General features: G+C 42.9%; 1 long non-coding RNA gene and 8 other non-coding genes across 9 annotated transcripts in view; 8 read left to right on the top strand and 1 right to left on the bottom strand.

Moving 5' to 3' along the window:
- Positions 1-15,702, bottom strand: part of LOC149973606 (uncharacterized) — a 299,180-nt gene that overhangs the window by 61,464 nt on the left and 222,014 nt on the right. The window lies entirely within an intron of this gene.
- Positions 1,801-1,882, top strand: trnas-gcu (transfer RNA serine (anticodon GCU)). Its single transcript has one exon. It is a non-coding gene; the product is annotated as a tRNA-Ser (tRNA).
- On the top strand, positions 2,355-2,436 carry trnas-gcu (transfer RNA serine (anticodon GCU)). Its single transcript has one exon. It is a non-coding gene; the product is annotated as a tRNA-Ser (tRNA).
- On the top strand, positions 2,912-2,993 carry trnas-gcu (transfer RNA serine (anticodon GCU)). Its single transcript has one exon. It is a non-coding gene; the product is annotated as a tRNA-Ser (tRNA).
- Positions 3,469-3,550, top strand: trnas-gcu (transfer RNA serine (anticodon GCU)). Its single transcript has one exon. It is a non-coding gene; the product is annotated as a tRNA-Ser (tRNA).
- trnas-gcu (transfer RNA serine (anticodon GCU)) lies at positions 4,026-4,107 on the top strand. The gene has a single exon. It is a non-coding gene; the product is annotated as a tRNA-Ser (tRNA).
- Positions 6,791-6,872, top strand: trnas-gcu (transfer RNA serine (anticodon GCU)). Its single transcript has one exon. It is a non-coding gene; the product is annotated as a tRNA-Ser (tRNA).
- On the top strand, positions 9,565-9,646 carry trnas-gcu (transfer RNA serine (anticodon GCU)). The gene has a single exon. It is a non-coding gene; the product is annotated as a tRNA-Ser (tRNA).
- On the top strand, positions 10,680-10,761 carry trnas-gcu (transfer RNA serine (anticodon GCU)). Its single transcript has one exon. It is a non-coding gene; the product is annotated as a tRNA-Ser (tRNA).

The following is a 15,702-nucleotide window of genomic DNA, read 5'->3' as shown; positions in this document are numbered from 1 at the left end:
TTGTTAAATGTCTCGATGGGATCAACATATGGCCCTGCCATTGCTCTTCCTAACTTTCATGGATTTAATTGAAGGGTTTACATTCAGCAACTACAGTTTTTTAAGGTCATTTGCCACATATATATTACAGGATGAGGTGGCCGAGTGGTTAAGGCGAAGGACTGCTAATCAATTGTGCTCTGCATACATGGTTTTGAATCCCATCCTCATCATTTAACCAGTACAATTCCGTGTTTTATTATGGCATTGGAAGATTTTGACTTTCACAAACACTGGTAAGATGGCCTACTGCCACCGCGAGAGCACAGGACTTGGTATCTTAGTGGTGAAGGCAATGAACTAAATGTGTGGATAAAAACACCAACCTCTTCACAAAACATATTTCCTCTCTTGCATAGCCCCACATGAATATAGAATCCCTCCACAATCCTAGAGCGACTGATAAGATTTAGGTATTGAAGAATAGCTTTTCCAAGGGCAACCTCAATGGTGGGATTTGAACTAACACCTCAACACACTTCATCAAGCACTTGAGACCACTCGGTCTGACAACACATTTGTTAAATGTCTCGATGGGATCGACATATGGCCCTGCCATTGCTCTGCCTAACTTTCATGGATTTCATTCAAGGGTTTACATACAGCAACTACAGTTTTTTAAGGTCATTTGCCACATATATATTACAGGATGAGGTGGCCGAGTGGTTAAGGCGATGGACTGCTAATCCATTGTGCTATGCATGCATGGGTTCGAATCCCATTCTCATCGTTTAACCAGTACAATTCTGTGCTTTATTATGGCATTGGAAGATTTTGACTTTCACAAACACTGGTAAGATGGCCTACTGCCAACGTGAGAGCACAGGACTTGGTATCTTAGTGGTGAAGGCAATGAACTGCATGTGTGGATAAAAACACCAACCTCTTCACAAAACATATTTCCTCACCTCCATGGCCCCAAATGAATATAGAATCGCTTCACAATCCTAGAGCGACTGATAAGATTTAGGTATTGAAGAAAGCTTTTCCAAGGGCAACCTCAATGGTGGGATTTGAACCAACACCTCAACACACTTCATCAAGCACTTGAGACCACTCGGTCTGACAACACATTTGTTAAATGTCTCAATGGAATCGACATATGACCCTGTCATTGCTCTGCCTAACTTTCATGGATTTCATTCTAGGGTTTACATACAGCAACTACAGTTTTTTAAGGTCATTTGCCACATATATATTACAGGATGAGGTGGCCGAGTGGTTAAGGCGATGGACTGCTAATCCATTGTGCTATGCATGCATGGGTTGGAATCCCATCCTCATCGTTTAACCAGTACAATTCTGTGCTTTATTATGGCATTGGAAGATTTTGACTTTCACAAACACCGGTAAAATGGCCTACTGCCAACGCTAGAGCACAGGATTTACTATCTTAGTGGTGAAGGCAATGAACTACATGTGTGGATAAAAACACCAACCTCTTCACAAAACATATTTCCTCACCTCCATGGCCCCAAATGAATATAGAATCGCTTCACAATCCTAGAGCGACTGATAAGATTTAGGTATTGAAGAATAGATTTTCCAAGGGCAACCTCAATGGTAAAATTTGAACCAACACCTCAACACACTTCATCAAGCACTTGAGACCACCCGGCCTGACAACACATTTGTAATATGTCTCGATGGGATCGACATATGGTCTTACCTTCGCTCTGCCTTACTTTCATGGATTTCATTCAAGGGGTTACATACAGCAACTACAGTTTTTTAAGTTCATTTGCCACATGTATATTACAGGATGAGGTGGCCGAGTGGTTAAGGCGATGGACTGCTAATCCATTGTGCTATGCATGCATGGGTTCGAATCCCATCCTCATCGTCTAACTCATCGTCTGTGCTTTATTATGGCATTGGAAGATTTTGACTTTCACAAACACTTGTAAGATGGCCTACTGCCAACGTGAGAGCACAGGACTTGGTATCTTAGTGGTGAAGGCAATGAACTGCATGTGTGGATAAAAACACCAACCTCTTCACAAAACATATTTCCTCTCCTCCATGGCCCCACATGAATATAGAATCCCTCCACAATCCTAGAGAGACTGATAAGATGTAGGTACTGAAGAATAGCTTTTCCAAGGTTAACCTCAACGGTGGGATTTGAACCAACACCTCAACACACTTCATCAAGCACTTGAGACCACTCGGCCTGACAACACATTTGTTAAATATCTCGATGGGATCGACATATGGTCTTACCTTCGCTCTGCCTTACTTTCATGGATTTCATTCAAGGGTTTACATACAGCAACTACAGTTTTTTAAGTTCATTTGCCACATATATATTACAGGATGAGGTGGCCGAGTGGTTAAGGCGATGGACTGCTAATCCATTGTGCTATGCATGCATGGGTTCGAATCCCATCCTCATCGTTTAACCAGTACAATTCTGTGCTTTATTATGGCATTGGAAGATTTTGACTTTCACAAACACTTGTAAGATGGCCTACTGCCAACGTGAGAGCACAGGACTTGGTATCTTAGTGGTGAAGGCAATGAACTGCATGTGTGGATAAAAACACCAACCTCTTCACTAAACATATTTCCTCTCTTGCATAGCCCCACATGAATATAGAATCCCTCCACAATCCTAGAGCGACTGATAATATTTAGGTATTGAAGAATAGCTTTTCCAAGGGCAACCTCAATGGTGGGATTTGAACTAACACCTCAACACACTTCATCAAGCACTTGAGACCACTCGGTCTGACAACACATTTGTTAAATGTCTCGATGGGATCGACATATGGCCCTGCCATTGCTCTGCCTAACTTTCATGGATTTCATTCAAGGGTTTACATACAGCAACTACAGTTTTTTAAGGTCATTTGCCACATATATATTACAGGATGAGGTGGCCGAGTGGTTAAGGCGATGGACTGCTAATCCATTGTGCTATGCATGCATGGGTTCGAATCCCATCCTCATCGTTTAACCAGTACAATTCTGTGCTTTATTATGGCATTGGAAGATTTTGACTTTCACAAACACTGGTAAGATGGCCTACTGCCACCGTGAGAGCACAGGACTTGCTATCTTAGTGGTGAAGGCAATGAACTGCATGTGTGGATAAAAACACCAACCTCTTCACAAAACATATTTCCTCTCTTGCATAGCCCCACATGAATATAGAATCCCTCCACAATCCTAGAGCGACTGATAAGATTTAGGTATTGAAGAATAGCTTTTCCAAGGGCAACCTCAATGGTGGGATTTGAACTAACACCTCAACACACTTCATCAAGCACTTGAGACCACTCGGTCTGACAACACATTTGTTAAATGTCTCGATGGGATCGACATATGGCCCTGCCATTGCTCTGCCTAACTTTCATGGATTTCATTCAAGGGTTTACATTCAGCAACTACAGTTTTTTAAGGTCATTTGCCACATATATATTACAGGATGAGGTGGCCGAGTGGTTAAGGCGATGGACTGCTAATCCATTGTGCTATGCATGCATGGGTTCGAATCCCATCCTCATCGTTTAACCAGTACAATTCTGTGCTTTATTATGGCATTGGAAGATTTTGACTTTCACAAACACTTGTAAGATGGCCTACTGCCAACGTGAGAGCACAGGACTTGGTATCTTAGTGGTGAAGGCAATGAACTGCATGTGTGGATAAAAACACCAACCTCTTCACAAAACATATTTCCTCTCCTCCATGGCCCCACATGAATATAGAATCCCTCCACAATCCTAGAGCGACTGATAAGATTTAGGTATTGAAGAATAGCTTTTCCAAGGGCAACCTCAATGGTAAAATTTGATCCGACACCTCAACACACTTCATCAAGCACTTGAGACCACTCGGCCTGACAAAACATTTGTTAAATGTCTCGATGGGATCGACATATGGCCCTGCCATTGCTCTGCCTAACTTTCATGGATTTCATTCAAGGGTTTACATACAGCAACTACAGTTTTTTAAGGTCATTTGCCACATATATATTACAGGATGAGGTGGCCGAGTGGTTAAGGCGATGGACTGCTAATCCATTGTGCTATGCATGCATGGGTTCGAATCCCATCCTCATCGTTTAACCAGTACAATTCTGTGCTTTATTATGGCATTGGAAGATTTTGACTTTCACAAACACTTGTAAGATGGCCTACTGCCAACGTGAGAGCACAGGACTTGGTATCTTAGTGGTGAAGGCAATGAACTGCATGTGTGGATAAAAACACCAACCTCTTCACAAAACATATTTCCTCTCCTCCATGGCCCCACATGAATATAGAATCCCTCCACAATCCTAGAGCGACTGATAAGATTTAGGTATTGAAGAATAGCTTTTCCAAGGGCAACCTCAATGGTAAAATTTGATCCGACACCTCAACACACTTCATCAAGCACTTGAGACCACTCGGTCTGACAACACATTTGTTAAATGTCTCGATGGGATCGACATATGGCCCTGCCATTGCTCTGCCTAACTTTCATGGATTTCATTCAAGGGTTTACATACAGCAACTACAGTTTTTTAAGGTCATTTGCCACATATATATCACAGGATGAGGTGGCCGAGTGTTTAAGGCGATGGACTGCTAATCCATTGTGCTATGCATGCATGGGTTCGAATCCCATCCTCATCGTTTAACCAGTACAATTCTGTGCTTTATTATGGCATTGGAAGATTTTGACTTTCACAAACACTTGTAAGATGGCCTACTGCCAACGTGAGAGCACAGGACTTGGTATCTTAGTGGTGAAGGCAATGAACTGCATGTGTGGATAAAAACACCAACCTCTTCACAAAACATATTTCCTCTCCTCCATGGCCCCACATGAATATAGAATCCCTCCACAATCCTAGAGCGACTGAGAAGATTTAGGTATTGAAGAATAGCTTTTCCAAGGGCAACCTCAATGGTAAAATTTGATCCGACACCTCAACACACTTCATCAAGCACTTGAGACCACTCGGCCTGACAAAACATTTGTTAAATGTCTCGATGGGATCGACATATGGCCCTGCCATTGCTCTGCCTAACTTTCATGGATTTCATTCTAGGGTTTACATACAGCAACTACAGTTTTTTAAGGTCATTTGCCACGTATATATTATAGGATGAGAGGGACGAGTGTTTAAGGCGATGGACTGCAAATCCATTGTGCTATGCATGCATGGGTTCGAATCCCATCCTCATCGTTCAACCAGTACAATTATGTGCTTTATTATGGCATTGGAAGATTTTGACTTTCACAAACAGTGGTAAGATGGCCTACTGCCACCGCGAGAGCACAGGACTTGGTATCTTAGTGGTGAAGGCGATGAACTACATGTGTGGATAAAAACACCAACCTCTTCACAAAACATATTTCCTCTCTTGCATAGCCCCACATGAATATAGAATCCCTCCACAATCCTAGAGCGACTGATAAGATTTAGGTATTGAAGAATAGCTTTTCCAAGGGCAACCTCAATGGTGGGATTTGAACTAACACCTCAACACACTTCATCAAGCACTTGAGACCACTCGGCCTGACAACACATTTGTTAAATGTCTCGATGGGATCGACATATGGCCCTGCCATTGCTCTGCCTAACTTTCATGGATTTCATTCTAGGGTTTACATACAGCAACTACAGTTTTTTAAGGTCATTTGCCACATATATATTACAGGAAGGTGGCCGAGTGGTTAAGGTGATGGACTGCTAATCCATTGTGCTATTTATGCATGGGTTCGAATCCCATCCTCATCGTTCAACCAGTACAATTATGTGCTTAATTATGGCATTGGAAGATTTTGACTTTCACAAACAGTGGTAAGATGGCCTACTGCCACCGCGAGAGCACAGGACTTGGTATCTTAGTGGTGAAGGCGATGAACTACATGTGTAGATAAAAACACCAACCTCTTCACAAAACATATTTCCTCTCTTGCATGGCCCCACATGAATATAGAATCCCTCCACAATCCTAGAGCGACTGATAAGATTTAGGTATTGAAGAATAGCTTTTCCAAGGGCAACCTCAATGGTAAAATTTGATCCGACACCTCAACACACTTCATCAAGCACTTGAGACCACTCGGCCTGACAAAACATTTGTTAAATGTCTCGATGGGATCGACATATGGCCCTGCCATTGCTCTGCCTAACTTTCATGGATTTCATTCTAGGGTTTACATACAGCAACTACAGTTTTTTAAGGTCATTTGCCACGTATATATTACAGGATGAGAGGGACGAGTGTTTAAGGCGATGGACTGCAAATCCATTGTGCTCTGCATGCATGGGTTCGAATCCCATCCTCATCGTTCAACCAGTACAATTATGTGCTTTATTATGGCATTGGAAGATTTTGACTTTCACAAACAGTGGTAAAATGGCCTACTGCCACCGCGAGAGCACAGGACTTGGTATCTTAGTGGTGAAGGCGATGAACTACATGTGTGGATAAAAACACCAACCTCTTCACAAAACATATTTCCTCTCTTGCATGGCCCCACATGAATATAGAATCCCTCCACAATCCTAGAGCGACTGATAAGTATTGAAGAATAGCTTTTCCAAGGGCAACCTCAATGGTGGGATTTGAACTAACACCTCAACACACTTCATCAAGCACTTGAGACCACTCGGTCTGACAACACATTTGTTAAATGTCTCGATGGGATCGACATATGGCCCTGCCATTGCTCTGCCTAACTTTCATGGATTTCATTCAACAGCAACTACAGTTTTTTAAGGTCATTTGCCACATATATATTACAGGATGAGGTGGCCGAGTGGTTAAGGCGATGGACTGCTAATCCATTGTGCTATGCATGCATGGGTTCGAATCCCATCCTCATCGTTTAACCAGTACAATTCTGTGCTTTATTATGGCATTGGAAGATTTTGACTTTCACAAACACTGGTAAGATGGCCTACTGCCACCGCGAGAGCACAGGACTTGGTATCTTAGTGGTGAAGGCGATGAACTACATGTGTGGATAAAAACACCAACCTCTTCACAAAACATATTTCCTCTCTTGCATGGCCCCACATGAATATAGAATCCCTCCACAATCCTAGAGCGACTGATAAGATTTAGGTATTGAAGAATAGCTTTTCCAAGGGCAACCTCAATGGTGGAATTTGAACCAACACCTCAACACACTTCATCAAGCACTTGAGACCACTCGGCCTGACAAAACATTTGTTAAATGTCTCGATGGGATCGACATATGGCCCTGCCATTGCTCTGCCTAACTTTCATGGATTTCATTCTAGGGTTTACATACAGCAACTACAGTTTTTTAAGGTCATTTGCCACGTATATATTACAGGATGAGAGGGACGAGTGTTTAAGGCGATGGACTGCAAATCCATTGTGCTTTGCATGCATGGGTTCGAATCCCATCCTCATCGTTTAACCAGAACAATTCTGTGCTTTATTATGGCATTGGAAGATTTTGACTTTCACAAACACTGGTAAGATGGCCTACTGCCACCGCGAGAGCACAGGACTTGGTATCTTAGTAGTGAAGGCGATGAACTACATGTGTGGATAAAAACACCAACCTCTTCACAAAATATATTTCCTCTCTTGCATGGCCCCACATGAATATAGAACCCCTCCACAATCCTAGAGCGACTGATAAGATTTAGGTATTGAAGAATAGCTTTTCCATGGGCAACCTCAATGGTGGGATTTGAACCAACACCTCAACACACTTCATCAAGCACTTGAGACCACTCGGCCTGACAACACATTTGTTAAATGTCTCGATGGGATCAACATATGGCCCTGCCATTGCTCTGCCTAACTTTCATGGATTTCATTCTAGGGTTTACATACAGCAACAACAGTTTTTTAAGGTCATTTGCCACGGATATATTACAGGATGAGGTGGCCGAGTGGTTTAGGTCATGTACTGCTAATCCATTGTGCTCTGCGTGCATTTGTTCGAATCCCATCCTCATCAATTAACCAGTACAATTCTGTGCTTTATTATTGCATTGGAAGATTTTGACTTTCACAAACACTGGTAAGATGGCCTACTGCCACCGCGAGAGCACAGGACTTGGTATCTTAGTGGTGAAGGCGATGAACTACATGTGTGGATAAAAACACCAACCTCTTCACAAAACATATTTCCTCTCTTGCATGGCCCCACATGAATATAGAATCCCTCCACAATCCTAGAGTGACTGATAAGATTTAGGTATTGAAGAATAGCTATTCCATGGGCAACCTCAATGGTGGGATTTGAACCAACACCTCAACACACTTCATCAAGCACTTGAGACCACTCGGCCTGACAACACATTTGTTAAATGTCTCGATGGGATCGACATATGGCTCTGCCTAACTTTCATGGATTTCATTCTAGGGTTTACATACAGCAACTACAGTTTTTTAAGGTCATTTGCCACGTATATATTACAGGATGAGGTGGGCGAGTGGTTAAGATGATGGACTGCTAATCCATTGTGCACTGCATGCATGGTTTAGAATTCCATTTTCATTGTGTAACCTGTGCAATTCTGTGCTTTGTTATGGCATTGGAAGATTTTGACTTTCACAAACACTGGTAAGATGGCCTACTGCCACCGCGAGAGCACAGGACTTGGTATCTTAGTGGTGAAGGCGATGAACTACATGTGTGGATAAAAACACCAACCTCTTCACAAAATATATTTCCTCTCTTGCATGGCCCCACATGAATATAGAATTCCTCCACAATCCTAGAGCGACTGATAAGATTCAGGTATTGAAGAATAGCTTTTCCAAGGGCAACCTCAATGGTGGGATTTGAACCAACACCTCAACACACTTCATCAAGCACTTGAGACCACTCGGCCTGACAACACATTTGTTAAATGTCTCGATGGGATCGACATATGGCCCTGCCATTGCTCTACCTAACTTTCATGGATTTCATTCAAGGGTTTACATACAGCTACTACAGTTTTTTAAGGTCATTTTCCACGTGTATATTACAGGATGAGGTGGCCGAGTGGTTAAGGCGATGGACTGCTAATCCATTGTGCACTGCATGCATGGTTTCGAATCCCATCCTCATTGTTTAACCAGTACAATTATGTGCTTTATTATGGCATTGGAAGATTTTGACTTTCACAAACACTCTTAAGATGGCCTACTGCCACCGCGAGACCACAGGACTTGGTATCTTAGTGGTGAAGGCGATGAACTACATGTGTGGATAAAAACACCAACCTCTTCACAAAACATAATTCCTCTCTTGCATGGCCCCACATGAATATAGAATCCCTCCACAATCCTATAGCGACTGATAAGATTTAGTTTTTGAAGAATAGCTTTTCCAAGGGCAACCTCAATGGTGGGATTTGAACCAACACCTCAACACACTTCATCAAGCACTTGAGACCACTCGGCCTGACAACACATTTGTTAAATGTCTCGATGGGATCAACATATAGCCCTGCCATTGCTCTGCCTAACTTTCATGGATTTCATTCAAGGGTTTACATACAGCAACTACAGTTTTTTAAGGTAATTTGCCACGTGTATATTACAGGATGAGGTGGCCGAGTGGTTAAGGCGATGGACTGCTAATCCATTGTGCTCTGCATGCATGGGTTCGAATCCCATCCTCATCGTTTAACCAGTACAATTCTGTGCTTTATTATGGCATTGGAAGATTTTGACTTTCACAAACACTGGTAAGATGGCCTACTGCCAACGCGAGAGCACAGGACTTGCTATCTTAGTTGTGAAGGCAATGAACTACATGTGTGGATAAAAACACCAACCTCTTCACAAAACATATTTCCTCACCTCCATGGCCCCACATGAATATAGAATCGCTCCACAATCCAGAGAGCGACTGATAAGATTTAGGTATTGAAGAAAGCTTTTCCAAGGGCAACCTCAATGGTGGAATTTGAACCAACACCTCAACACACTTCATCAAGCACTTGAGACCACTCGGTCTGACAACACATTTGTTAAATGTCTCAATGGGATCGACATATGGCCCTGTCATTGCTCTGCCTAACTTTCATGGATTTCATTCTAGGGTTTACATACAGCAACTACAGTTTTTTAAGGGTATTTGCCACATATATATTACAGGATGAGGTGGCCGAGTGGTTAAGGCGATGGACTGCTAATCCATTGTGCTTTGCATGCATGGGTTTGAATCCCATCCTCATCGTTTAACCAGTACAATTCTGTGCTTTATTATGGCATTGGAAGATTTTGACTTTCACAAACACTGGTAAGATGGCCTACTGCCACCGCGAGAGCACAGGACTTGGTTTCTTAGTGGTGAAGGCGATGAACTACATGTGTGGATAAAAACACCAACCTCTTCACAAAATATATTTCCTCTCTTGCATGGCCCCACATGAATATAGAACCTCTCCACAATGCTAGAGCGACTGATAAGATTTAGGTATTGAAGAATAGCTTTTCCATGGGCAACCTCAAATGGTGGGATTTGAACCAACACCTCAACACACTTCATCAAGCACTTGAGACCACTCGGCCTGACAACACATTTGTTAAATGTCTCGATGGGATCAACATATGGCCCTGCCATTGCTCTGCCTAACTTTCATGGATTTCATTCTAGGGTTTACATACAGCAACAACAGTTTTTTAAGGTCATTTGCCACATATATATTACAGGATGAGGTGGCCGAGTGGTTAAGGCGATGGACTGCTAATCCATTGTGCTATGCATGCATGGGTTCGAATCCCATCCTCATCATTTAACCAGTACAATTCTGTGCTTTATTATTGCATTGGAAGATTTTGACTTTCACAAACACTGGTAAGATGGCCTACTGCCACCACGAGAGCACAGTACTTGGTATCTTAGTGGTGAAGGCGATGAACTACATGTGTGGATAAAAACACCAACCTCTTCACAAAACATATTTCCTCTCTTGCATGGCCCCACATGAATATAGAATCCCTCCACAATCCTAGAGTGACTGATAAGATTTAGGTACTGAATAATAGCTATTCCATGGGCAACCTCAATGGTGGGATTTGAACCAACACCTCAACACACTTCATCAAACACTTGAGACCACTCGGCCTTACAACGCATTTGTTAAATGTCTCGATGGGATCGACATATGGCCCTGCCATTGCTCTGCCTAACTTTCATGGATTTCATTCTAGGGTTTACATACAGCAACTACAGTTTTTTAAGGTCATTTGCCACGTATATATTACAGGATGAGGTGGGCGAGTGGTTAAGATGATGGACTGCTAATCCATTGTGCACTGCATGCATGGTTTAGAATTCCATTTTCATCGTGTAACCTGTGCAATTCTGTGCTTTGTTATGGCATTGGAAGATTTTGACTTTCACAAACACTGTTAAGATGGCCTACTGCCACTGCGAGAGCACAGGACTTGGTATCTTAGTGGTGAAGGCGATGAACTACATGTGTGGATAAAAACACCAACCTCTTCACAAAATATATTTCCTCTCTTGCATGGCCCCACATGAATATAGAATCCCTCCACAATCCTAGAGCGACTGATAAGATTCAGGTATTGAAGAATAGCTTTTCCAAGGGCAACCTCAATGGTGGGATTTGAACCAACACCTCAACACACTTCATCAAGCACTTGAGACCACTCGGCCTGACAACACATTTGTTAAATGTCTCGATGGGATCGACATATGGCCCTGCCATTGCTCTACCTAACTTTCATGGATTTCATTCAAGGGTTTACATACAGCTACTACAGTTTTTTAAGGTCATTTGCCACGTGTATATTACAGGATGAGGTGGCCGAGTGGTTAAGGCGATGGACTGCTAATCCACTGTGCTCTGCATGTGAGGGTTTGAATCCCATCCTCATCATGTAACCAATACAATACTGTTCTCTCGTTGGGATCGACACATGGCACATCCATTGCTCTGCCTAACTTTCATTGATTTCAATCAAGGGTTTACATACAGCAACTACAGTTTTTTAAGGTCATTTGCCACGTATATACTACAGGATGAGATGGCCGAGTGGTTAAGGCGATGGACTGCTAATCCACTGTGCTCTGCATGTGAGGGTTTGAATCCCATCCTCATCATGTAACCAATACAATACTGTTCTTTATTATGGCATTGGAATATTTTGACTTTCACAAACACTGGTAAGATGGCCTACTGCCACCGCGAGAGCACAGGACTTGGTATCTTAGTGGTGAAGGCAGTGAACTACATGTGTGGATAAAAACACCAACCTCTTCACAAAACATATTTCCTCTCTTGCATGGTCCCACATGAATATAGAATCCCTCCACAATCCTAGAGCGACTGATAAGATTTAGTTATTGAAGAATAGCTTTTCCAAGGGCAACCTCAATGGTGGGATTTGAACCAACACCTCAACACACTTCATCAAGCACTTGAGACCACTCGGCCTGACAACACATTTGTTAAATGTGACATTCTGGGAGAATTGGAATACATTTTAAACAAACCTCATCATGAGGAATTGGCTATCCAAAATGGGGATATGTGGAGAAATCACTTTGCAAACCTCTACAGCAATATAACAAAGAGCCCAGAACAAAAAGATATACAAGAAAAATTACAAATCCTTGAATCAGCAGTCAAATACTATCAGAATCCTGTGGATACCCCAATTACAGAAGAAGAATTATTGGAAAAACTATGCACTCTCCAACCCAAAAAGGCATGTGGTGCTGATGGTATTTTAAATTAAATTATCAAATATATAGACCACAAATTCAAATTGGCTATACTCAAACTCTTCAACATTATCCTCACTGCAGGTATTTTCCCCGATATTTGGAACCAGGGATTGATCACACCAATCTATAAAAATGGAGACAAATTTGACCCAAATAATTACAGAGGAATTTGCGTTAACAGCAACTTGGGGAAAATTCTCTGCAGTTTTATAAATAGCAGACTACATAATTTTCTTGACGAACACAACGTCCTGAGCAGAAGCCAGATTGGATTTCAAAAAAATTATCGTACAACAGACCACATTTACACCCTCCACACTCTAATTGATAAACAAGTAAACCTAAACAAAGGCAAAATCTACTCGTCTTTTGTAGATTTCAAGAAAGCATTTGATTTAATTTTTTTTCAATTTGGCACAAAGGTATTTTTTATAAACTAATAGAAAGTGGTATTGGTTGGAAAACATATGATTTCATTAAATCAATGTACACAAAAAACAAATGTGGTTAAAATTGGCAACAAGCAAACAGACTTCTTCTCTCGGGGACGGGGAGTGAAACAGGGCTGCCCAATAAGTCCAACACTATTTAACATCTACATTAATGAATTGGCAAAAACATTAGAAGAATCGGCAGCACCTGGTATGACCCTACACAACACTGAAATCAAGCGTCTGCTGTACGCAGATGACCTGGTGCTGCTGTCTCCCACTAAAGAGGGGTTACAGCAGCACCTAGATCATCTAGGTGACCTGAACTGGGACATGCTTAACAACCCGGCCACCCTATAATCTAAGCTTGATGCCCTCAATCTCACACAAATGATCAATGAACCCACCAGATACAACCCCAAATCAGTAAACACGGGCACCCTCATAGATATCATCCTCTCACTCGCCCTCCAAATACACCTCTGCTGTTTTCAATCAAGATCTCAGCAATCACTGCCTCATTGCCTGCATCCGTAATGGGTCTGCGACCAAACGACCACCCCTCATCACTGGCTAACGCTCCCTGAAACACTTCTGTGAACAGGCCTTTCTAATCGACCTGGCCGGGGTATCCTGGAATGACATTGAACTCATCCCGTCAGTAGATGATGCCTGGCTATTCTTTTAAAGTGCCTTCCTCACCATCTTAAATAAGCATGCCCCTCTCACAAAATGTAGAACTAGGAATAGATATAGTCCTTGGTTCACTCCAGACCTGTCTGTCCTTGACCAGCACAAAAACATCCTGTGGCGTTCTGCATTAGCATCGAATAGCCCCCATGCAACCTTTCATGGAAGATAGGAACAAATATACACAGGCAGTTAGAAAAGCTAAGGCAAGCTTTTTCAAACAGATATTTGCAACCTGTAGTACTAACTCAAAAAAGTTCTGGGACACTGTAAAGTCCATGGAGAATAAGAGCACCTCCTCCCAGCTGCCCACTGCTCTGAGGCTAGGAAACACTGTTACCACCGATCTACGGCTGGCCATGCTTTCCACATGGCTACCCCTACCCCGGTCAATGGCCCGGCACCCTCCACAGCAACCCGCCAAAGCACCCACCATTTCTCCTTTACCCAAATCCAGATAGCTGATGTTCTGAAAGAGCTGCAAAATCTGGAGGCCTACAAATCAGCTGGGCTAGACAACCTGAACCATCTCTTTCTAAAATGATCTGCCGAAATTGTTGCAACCCCTATTACTAGCCTGTTCAACCTCTCTTTCGTATCGTCTGAGATTCCCAAAGATTGGAAAGCTGCCGCGGTCATCCCCCTCTTCAAAGGTGGTGACACTCTAGACCCAAACTGCTACAGACCTATATCTATCCTACCCTGTCTTTCTAAGGTCTTCGAAAGCCAAGTTAACATGCAGATTACTGACCATTTCGAATCCCACCATACCTTCTCCGCTATGCAATCTGGTTTCAGAGCTGGTCATGGGTGCACCACAGCCACGCTCAAGGTTCTTAACAGCATCATAACCGCCATTGATAAGAGACATTACTGTGCAGCCGTATTCATCGACCTAGCCAAGGCTCTGCCAAGGCTCTGTCAATCAAAACATTCTTATTGGCAGATTCGACAGCCTTGGTTTCTCAAATGGTTGCTTCGCCTGGTTTACCAACTACTTCTCTGATAGAGTTCAGTGTGTCAAATCGGAGGGCCTGTTGTCCGGAACTCTGACAGTCTCTATGGGTGTGCCACAGGGTTCAATTCTCAGGCCGACTCTCTTTTCTGTATACATCAATGATGTTGCTCTTGCTGCTGGTGATTCTCTGATCCACCTCTACGCAGATGACACCATTCTGTATACTTCTGGCCCCTCCTTGGACCTCCAGGCAAGCTTCAATGCCATACAACTCTCCTTCTGTGGCCTCCAACTGCTCTTAAACGCAAGTAAAACTAAATGCATGCTATTCAATCGATCACTGCCCGCACCTGCTCGCCCGTCCAGCATCACTACTCTGGACGGCTCTGACTTAGAATACGTGGACAACTACAAATATATGGGTGTCTGGTTAGACTGAAAACTCTCCTTCCAGACTCACATTAAGCATCTCCAATCCAAAATTAAATCAAGAATTGGCTTCCTATTTCGCAACAAAGCATCCTTCACTCATGCTGCAAAACATACCCTTGTAAAACTGACCATCCTACCGATCCTCAACTTTGGTAAAATAGCCTCCAACACTCTACTCAACAAACTGGATGCAGTCTATCACAGTGCCATCCGTTTTTGTTACCAAAGGCCCATACACTACCCACCATTGCGACCTGTAAGCTCTCGCTGGTTGGCCCTCGCTTCATACTCGTCGCTAAACCCACTGGCTACAGGTTATCTTCAAGTCTCTGCTAGGTAAAGCCCCGCCTTATCTCAGCTCACTGGTCACCATAGCAGCACCCACTCGTAGCACTTGCTCCAGCAGGAGTGAGTGCTACCCCCAAAGCCAATTCCTCCTTTGGTCATCTTTCCTTCCAGTTCTCT

The sequence above is a fragment of the Oncorhynchus mykiss genome, chromosome 20, assembly GCF_057628025.1.
Source record: "Oncorhynchus mykiss isolate SJ-2025 chromosome 20, ASM5762802v1, whole genome shotgun sequence".
Classification (NCBI taxonomy): domain Eukaryota; kingdom Metazoa; phylum Chordata; class Actinopteri; order Salmoniformes; family Salmonidae; genus Oncorhynchus; species Oncorhynchus mykiss.
The sequence above is the reverse complement of the archived record's forward strand: the minus strand, read 5'-3'. Positions and strand labels throughout refer to the sequence as shown.